The sequence below is a fragment of the Rhinolophus ferrumequinum genome, chromosome 5 (genome assembly GCF_004115265.2).
Source record: "Rhinolophus ferrumequinum isolate MPI-CBG mRhiFer1 chromosome 5, mRhiFer1_v1.p, whole genome shotgun sequence".
Lineage (NCBI taxonomy): Eukaryota > Metazoa > Chordata > Mammalia > Chiroptera > Rhinolophidae > Rhinolophus > Rhinolophus ferrumequinum.
Window position 1 is genome coordinate 64,736,727 of NC_046288.1, and position 9,933 is coordinate 64,746,659.

At 33.6% G+C, this 9,933-nt stretch overlaps 1 non-coding gene across 1 annotated transcript; it reads right to left on the reverse strand.

The window, feature by feature from the left end:
* Nucleotides 1-8,770: 8,770 nt before the first annotated feature.
* Nucleotides 8,771-8,877, reverse strand: LOC117022684 (U6 spliceosomal RNA). Its single transcript, XR_004423088.1, has one exon. It is a non-coding gene; the product is annotated as a U6 spliceosomal RNA (small nuclear RNA).
* Between the last annotated feature and the right edge of the window lie 1,056 nt (nucleotides 8,878-9,933).

Genomic DNA, 9,933 nt, shown 5'->3' on the forward strand with positions numbered 1-9,933 from the left:
AAAATGGAACTACCTTATGATCCAGTAATTCCACTCCTAGGTATCTATCCGGAGAAATCCAGAACTTCAATTCAAAAATCTCTATGCACTCCTATGTTTATTGCAGCACTATACACAATAGCTAAGACATGGAAACAACCAAAATGCCCATCGGTAGATGACTGGATTAAGAAACTGTGGTACATTTATACAATGGAGTATTATGCAGCCATAAGGAAGAAAGAAATCTTACCATTTGCAACAACATGGATGGATCTAGAGAACATTATGTTAAGTGAAATAAGTCAGACAGAGAAAGATAAGTTCCATATGATCTCACTTATTTGCGGATTCTAAAGAAAAGAATAAGTGAATGAACTAATCAGAAACAGTTTGGGAGACAATGAGGAAAAACTGAGGGTTGCTAGATGGGCGGGGGGAGTGGGGGGTGGGGGGGAGGGTGAGGGGATTGGAGGGCAGTCGGTGACCACAGGATGGCCACGGGGTTTGAAAATTAATCTGGGGAACGTAATTTGGTGGTTACCAGAGCGTAAGGGGGTTGGGGGGTGGGGGATGAGGGTGAGGGGGATCAAATGTACGGTGATGGAAGGGGAGCTGACTCTGGGTGGTGAACACACAGTGTGATTTATGGATGATGTGATTCAGAATTGCACAACTGAAATCTATGTAATTCTACTAACAATTGTCACCCCAATAAATTAAAAAATAAAAAAAAAATTGTAATACTCAATATATACTGATAACAAAAGATGAATACAAGTCACATGTATACATTTTTGACACCCCCAGTCATATATTGACCTACCTGAAAAGATGAAGTATGGATTGTCCATGGGAGGATTTGTCCAGATAAAGAGATGGAGCCGCATGTAGGACCAATGACAGCCTCAGCCAGCTCCTAGGGGAGTTCTGCAACTAGACTGGCTCTTTAGAGTTGTCCTGAGCAGGAGCAAGATGGCCAGACTTTTATTTTCAATGTTTATTAGTTCTGATCACCACAGGAAGGCAGTGATGCCTTGGCTACGGTAGCTTTCTTTATTGAAGTGATTCTTGAAGTAACAGCGGAGGGTTGCCCACGGAGATAATACCAGCAACCAGAGAAAAGTTGTTCTCAATAGGAATTGTGGTGTGCTGTACAGTGTTCATTACAGGGTGGATATAAGATGCTAGCTCCTTATGTATCTTCTACAGAGGAGAATTTTCCTTCAAACAAATTAATAGCAGATTCTTGGAAAATCACAGGAATAGTATCACTTTATTTTTATATGACAACAAGGGACTTTTTTGAGTGATGGTATAAATTAAGGACCAAAATTAAACATGCAGTTCTCATCATATTATCTATAATTTAACATTTTTCAACATAAATGGTATAAATGTATACATACAAGGTGGGACAATTAAGTTTGTGATCTCATCCTAGAAAAAGTGCTACATACTTCATTGCTGAATATCACTATGTTTACCTTCTAAGTACTCCATTTGGGAAGCTATTCCAAATGCCAGAACCTAGTCCATCTTTCAAAGCAATTTTGGAACATTTTTCTAGAATGGTCATCAGAGCTGTAGTCATATTACCCTTGATGTCCTGAATGTCATCAAAATGTCTTCCTTCCAATATTTCCTTTATCTTTGGGGAAAGAAAGAAGTCATTGGGGGCCAGATCAGGTGAGAAAGGAGGGTGTTCCAATACAGTTATTTGTTTACTGGCTAAAAACTCGCTCACAGACAGTGCTGTGTGAGCTGGTGCATTGTCGTGATGCAAGAGCCATGAATTGTTGGCCAAAAGTTCAAGTCATCTAACTTATTCACGCAGCCTTTTCAGTAATTCCAAATAGTAAACTTGGTTAACTGTTTGTCCAGTTGGTACAAATTCACAATGAATAATCCCTCTGATATCAAAAAAGGTTAGCAACATCGTTGCAACAAGTTCATGAATTTAAGTGTCCAACATCGTGTAAATATAGATAAATATATAAATAATGATAGGTTATGTAGATACAAATCATCCCTACACTGGTCTGATTTAGCAGTTTAAAGGATCTAATAATGAACTGCTCCAGAAATAACCACTAGAATTGTCTTTATTTCCGTTCAGCATTAAAGAGCTTGTAAATTAGCATAATGAACAGTGTAGAAATGATTTATTATTCACAAAATAAGCTGTATTAAAACTATTCAGATAAGGAAGAAATGCTTGTAGGAACCTCCTTTCTGGTAAATGAAAGAATCTAGTAAACCCAGAAGTCCTGTTCAGAATAGATTCCTAGACTTACAACCCTGTTTCTCTTTTGTTTACCTACATGATTATGTGATCCAGTCCTTTTGAAAGGATAACTGAATCCTGAGAAGAGACTTTCCATACAACTACCTACCCCATTGTCTAAAAGGCAGAGAATGGAGACATCACCAGGTTTTTGGCAAAGTTTGTGTGCGTGTGTGTGCATGTGTGTGTGTGTGTGTGTTCACGTGATCATGTGTGCACATATGTTTGCTCGCCAATAAATGTGACAATACTTGACTGAGACTTGTTTTTATTATAACTTCCCTCATGGTGGTAAGTTTTTGGAGCAAAAATTTTCAGGTCCAACTTATCTCTAACTATTGGAAGCTACCAATGGTTACTCAAAAAGTCTCATAAATCTGAAAAACAAATTATTTTAGGTCAGTTTTGTAATGCAAACTAAGTAAAAGCAACTCAGATCTTTAACACACTGAGTTAATAGTTGAATACTAAAACGAGTGTTTTTTTTTTTTTAATCTAAGAATTGATGTCAGCATTTCTGTTATACACGCATTGACAGAAATCACAAAGCAGTATTGCTGTCTTCCAATAAGTATTATAAGGGACAGTTACAGAAAAGTTAAGCCTTTTATACAAAAAACTAGCTGGTGAAAAACAGTGAAAGAATCTGAATTTTAACTGTAACTAAAGACCAATGCCATGTTTTATAAAACACAAGGAAAAAAGTGCTCATGTTTCTCTGCTGAATAGAAATACTAGAGAATGGCATGTGAATGAATGGATGTTATATTTCAGGGTTGGGATTGTAGCTGGTTTTTATTCTTGTCTTCATGCTTTTTACTGAAGTATTTTCTTACATGAGAAAATGTTACTTCTGTATTTTAAAATACTTATTGAATTTGAATGAAAACAAGTATTTGAATTTGTTTTATTAATTAAACCATTATCATTTCTCACTCTTTACCATTGACTTTATAAACATTCTTATAGTTATAGACTTCTAAAGTTTTTCAGTAGTTTTGAACAGTTAAACTACATTCCTCTTTCAAGCTTCACATTTTCTTTAACCATCTACTACCCCTTCATATGAACACCTCTTATTAAAGCTGACCAATCCCCTTTCATTTCTTTACTCTCCCAGTAATTCCCTCCAATCCACATAAAACTAAATCTTTCAAAGCACATCAGTCTTCTTTCGTTGTTCAAAGCATTCCAGGAACTACACATCAGTTCATTTGTGGGGAATTTGAAGATTACTCTTGTGGTTTTCACTATTACTATTGTCTCCGGAAAAGGACATTGGAAAGTTTCTGTATCCTTTATTCAGTGACAATCTCATTTAAAACTACATGCTGGTCTTATTTTTACAGAAGAGCAAACTGAGGGCCAAAGAAATTATATTATTTATATAGGGCTGGCAAGAGGCAGATTTTCTATTCACAATAATTATTGCCAGTACTAAAGTATGCATTTTTATCTGGCACCCCAAATACAATATGTTATAAGATATTAAATCTAGATCTTAGCAACATATATAATTGTTCAATTAATTAAAGGCCAAACTATAAAACAAAACAAGTATTGAAAGTCATGTTCATTTTTGTAGACGTTCTGTATACCATTTCTGGCAATAATGTATTTATTTGATTACAAAAGTCATGTCCTATTTCTCTTTTGTATCTATTTCTCCCCAAACCTAGTATAATGTTTTCTAAGAAAGGATTAGGTAAATCTTGAAAGACAGAGTATATGAAAAAATGAATAAATGAGTGAATGAATGAATAAGTGAATGAATGTTTAAAGCTATGTACGTTAAATCCACAAATATTCAGCGTTGTTTTTGATTTCTTAACTCTGTCTTTAAGAAGCTAGCCTGACATCAAATTTCAACATACTTTCAAAATTAAGTTACATCACAGAATTCTAATTACATTCATATTTGATCTAAGAAAAAAATATTAAATGAGTAACCAGGAGAAATTTTTCATCTTTCTTCCTATATCATGAACACAGCTGTTATTCTGTTTAATAATGTATCTTCAGTGTTCCTTATTCAGTTGTCTGAACATTGAATGTGTGTGTGGTTCAAATGCATGTTGTACTTTTCATGATATCAACCTTTGATTATAATCTCCAGGCACAGTTATGGGAAACATCATAACATGGTTTGAGAGAAGAAATTTTATCTGAGACTAAATGTCAAGTGAAACATTTTCAAATAGGAAAAATAATTGGATGAATAATGGTTAATAAAACATGCATAATGCATTTGAAGTTGTATTAATATCTTCACATTAATTTAACTACCATTTTTCTTGAATTAGAAAATCCTACTTGCATGCAATTTATGTGAATTAACAGATAAATACAAAAGCATCAACAGAGTGATGCTCTGTAATATAATAAAAAAATAAGAAACTTTTGAATTTAGAACAGCTCACTGACACAGATTTTGGTTGAATGTTTATTACTGAAAAGAACCTTTTGAACAAAATATTTGAATCAGTAATCCCGATAGACACAGTCTACTAATTTAAACTAATTGTGTGATACTTTTTATTAATTGCAATCAAGGCACAAGAAACTTTTACGTCTTCTATTTCTAGAAATTACATTTTTTTCTATATTTCAAGGATATCTGAGATACCTTACAATGGTAGATGGAAATTATATTATAAATGCAGAAGAATCTATTTTACTAAATTATCTATAAGTTATTAAGTGTTTATGAGGACAATTGTTTTATTTTTATCATTACTGTGTGAAACACCTCAAAGTCACATGTCAAACAAATCACAGTTGCATTAATAAACTAGTAAATTCAGACTTTTTAGCTGCAATATTATAAAGGAAAATTTAATACTGCTTAAGTTATTATTAGGTATTATTCATGTGGACTTCATTTAGAAAGTGAAATGCATCATTTTAGAAAGTAAAATAAAACACTGAGAGAGAAAAAAAGAAACATTCCAAAACCTTTACAAGTCATGGTTATATGTAATTTCATATTATTTTACTTTTTTGTGATCTTTACTTTTGGACTTTAAATGGCAATGTATTCTATGGAAGAATGCTTCAGTTGTGGTTGGTCATAATTGTTGATTATCCGCTCTGTCTACATAATGTTTCTCCAGTGTGTAGCAGTAAAGATTACATCCTCTAATTGTATATATCACCACTATCTGTGCTACAAGTTATGTTTATAATCTCTTAAGTGGGTTGCACAAAACAGCAACACCTCTAATATTCTACAGCATTCAGACTAGTTTCCTTTATATATTGGGGCTCAGAAAATATTTATTGGATGAATAATTCACTAAATAAAATAATTGAAACTCGTTTTGCTATATTTTCTTTGATTGTTTTATTTATTTGTGTATTTATTCATTTTTGTAGACAGGGAGAAAAAATACTATAAACTATGTAAGAGAAACTTTTTCTCCTTTTTGTCACAAGATTAATCCTTCCATCATTTTGGAGGATTTATGCATTGGAACACATGAATTTATTACTTCTCCAGCATGCCATGGGAATTTATATTCTAAACTCTATATTTATTCCTCAGAAGACATATTAAAGACATAAAAGACTTTATAACCCCTTCAACACTATTGATGTACAAGATCTTACAAGTCAAAAGGAAAGATCACATTAAGAGACGCTCAAGTTCCAAGCTGATAAGGATTAGTTCTAGCACAGACTTTCCATTGTTCTAGTACTCTAAATTACCCTCAAATTCAATGCATGGAAAAGTACAAAGGACAGAAACATTCAGAATAAGAAATAATGATGAATCCACTAAGAGGGCAATATTTAGAATCTAAACAAGTGAAATTGAATTATGTGTAGAAATGTACACTAGGCAGAAATAGTATAAACTGAGAAAGTTCTCAAGACTCAGGTAGATACAAAAGCCTCAATTTTCCACTCTGTTAGGCTCAGTTACTAAGGACAATTTATTTCAACTCCTAAAAATTCAGATTCTTCCTCAATAAAATAGGATAAATGACAGTAGTGGTCTCTTAGGGTTTGTTGCCTGTGTATTTTTTTTTATTTTTATTTTTAAGAGGTTGTATAATTTGATGCATTATAACACAGTATTCATTATTGAAACAGTTTTCATTACATAAAAGCTTTACTATTATGCAGTAAATCTTGCAGTAGGCCAATTTTTAAGTCAAGTACAAACATAAACCTTGGGACCACCAGTTGAATAGTTGTATTGTTAGGCAGAAATGGTTGAATCCATGCAATGGTGCAGAAATTGTGGGAAAAGGAATAAAAACTGAAATAATAATGAAAAACCCATGCTTGGGTCCTGGACCTGATTTTAAAGAACTTGACGATCTCAAGCTAATTACTGGATGTTTCTAAACCTCATATTTTCAATGATAAAAATGAGAGGTTTAGCCTAGACAGCTTTTTCTTATTAGTTTTCAGGTTACAAAACAATGTAATAGTTAGACATTTACACCCCTCACAAAGTATAACCCTCCTCTAATCTACTACTCATCTGACATCGTATACAGCAGTTAAAATTCCATTGCCTCGATTCACTATGCTGTGCTCCACAACCTGTGACTATATATACTCCTATATTAAATTATGCTTGACATTCAATATTATTCAGCTTCAGCTTAAATGCTGTAAAGATTTTGTAGGGTGTCAGATGGGCACTTGTCTTATTAGGGAGACAGGGAGACCACTTCATGGACGGTGTAGATGCCTGACCACTAGATGGCTTCTGATGACATAAATACTTCCCAAATATAGGCTTTATGAACATTGTTCTTTGAACACTTTCCCATGATGTTACTTGATACGATAACAGGATTGTGCTTCACCCACAAATCCAGAAGGAGTGTACATAAACCAAAAGCCAGTGGGTACATCAGAACATAAGCAGAATGCTAAGTCTAGTAACAGGCAGAACGAAAACTGGACAGAGTATTAATAGTCCCTGAATTCCCTGGGCCAGTTCATTCTGCTTTTCATTTTCATATTGCTTTTTGCTTCACTCACCAAATAAACTATTCATCTTTCTTGCCATGAAGGTGAGATGAAGTTTAAAAACATCCCCTTATAATGGCTCTCCATGTTGTTTGTTCTTCCTTTCTCCAACTGAAACAGACCTGAAATTTCAGCAAGAATACCAAGTTCTAGATGTATGGAACGGATGATGGATATCAAGTTCTGCATTGTATCTGTGAATACAGGCACACATCGGAGATATTGCAGGTTGAGTTCCAGACCACAGCTGTAAAGCAAGAGGTAATCTTTTTGCTGGTGGAGGGTCTTGCCTTCAATTTGTAAAAAATGCAACATCTGTGAAGCACAATGAAGCAAAGTGCAGTAAAACAAGGTATGCCTGAATGATGAGAAACATAATTGTCTCTTGCTTCTTTTGAGAACATTTTGAAAAACGAATTCCCTGTTACTTCTCAAAAGAGCTTTTAAAGCTCTTTCTAGTAACAGACAGAACAAGAAAACTCAGATCTGTGCTCTATATCATTTTAGGATGAAAAGAGAAGTATGTAAATTGCTTAATAATTTTTTCTCTATATAGCAGGGTGCCAAAAAAATACATACAAGTGGACACTTTGGTCAACGCCGCTCAAGCAGTAGTCCGCCGTAATTAGAAGTGCCTGGATACTGATGGTAATCACTTTGAGCACCTCTTGTAATTGCAGAAGTCAAACGTGACTTGTATTCATCTTTTGTTATTGGTATATATTGAGTATTACAGTTTTAATAGTTTGTTCCTTTCTTAAAATGTATATACATTTTTTGGCACCCTCTGTATATATGTATTTTTACATATTACATTCATTTTGTGTTAGTTTGACACAGATTCACGCAACAGAAATATGTTTAGCTTATCTCTACTGATGTGGGCATTTTACTGTAAAATTGTGCATGAAAAAAAGAAACTCAAGCTCATGCTTCAGCAAGTGAAATGAAAGCATCAAGGTCAAGTGAAATGTCCTTCATAATACTATATCAGGTCTAACAGCACCAAAATAACACAACTCAATGCACGCAATTTGGTTGCCGTGGTGTTTACTGCATCTGTTTCTCATTTTCCTACGTTTTTTGTTTATGTTATCTTTGCCTTCAAAGTTCTCTTTATTCTTGGTTTCTACTGTGAAATGGTTTGTTCTGAATACTTTTTGTATCACGTTGATTTTTTTTTCCACTCAACTGCCTGCAAAAATTCCTTGTATATCACATGTTAATTAATTCCCCCAATGAGAGATTTGATTGGGTAGGTAAACAGAATTTTTAAAACAGTCTTCCTCACAAAGCCACAGATCTCCCTTTTATTTAATGTAACTTTTGGTTAGGCAATAGTCTGTGGTACAAACAAGTCTGAAGAAATCCTTCTGGTCATGACAACTAAGTCAGGGCAACCCACATACAAAGAACTGCATCTGGCATTTGACTCAGAAGGGAACTGTGGGCGTAACAAAACTCAGAGGGTTGTTCATCACACTGTACTCTCACACAATCTATTTTTTTTTTCTTTAAAATATGGAACCCTTCACGAATTTGCGTGTCATCCTTGTGCAGGGGCCATGCTAATCTTCTCTGTATCGTTCCAATTTTAGTATATGTGCTGCCGAAGCGAGCACACACAATCTATTTTTTAATAAGAAAAGTACAACTAATTACTTTTAAAATATATATGTGAACATATATATGAACACACACATACAAAAATATATATATATAGACATGTATTTGATGTAATTACAATTGTTAATGATACATTTTCATTTGATCAATTTATAGAACTGTGTATTTTATATAGATAGATTGACAGATAAGACATGATAAAAATAAGATAGCAGTGTTCTTTTTCAAGAAATTTCCATGTGTTATTTAATTTTCTATATTCAGCATATATCTAATTATCTTCAACAGAGTTCTTGGAAAGTTCAACTTGAGGTTATTTTTCCCTTAGGGTGTGACTTTAATTTCATTTATTTACTTACTAGATTCAAAAGGCATCACCATATTTATCAATCACTATGGTAAAATGTTGCTGTGCTTTATGTGCCAAAGAATAATACATTGCTTTTTAAATCAAAGTTCACGTTTGTATGAGTATCTGAAAATACATCAACAAAAATACTATCAAGGGCAAAATTAATTTTCAGCAATTCGTTATTAGGTAAGTGTTGTCTGCCTTATTCATCTTCATAAGGTATATCCACCCCCACCCCCATCGCCCCACATTTCTACTGGCCCCAGGACATTTTTTTGAAACAAGATTAATCACTGCAATTTACACAATTGAGTGAATCAGCAATGATATTAATCCAGCTTTTAAAGGACATTGCCTAAACTACTGAATCAACTAGAATTTATTTAGGCTACTTACTTAAAACATCCCAGACAATGGTCAGCAAACAGCATACCAACCCTAACTTTGATGTTTCCTCTTTGGTTTCTATGAAAGTAGCTACGGACATGTTATTTATTCTGCTTCCCTTTTTATTTGTAAATAGATAGCAGCACAAATGATCACTACATTTGCTATTATTTTCTAAAGACATATGTTAAAGCAGCTATAATACACTAATAATGACTGCAATTTAAAGCATAAGTACTGAGCTCAGGACTATTGTTAATTACGCCACATACATTTTTAAAAAAATGTGTTTTTTCCTTAAGACCTATATAAA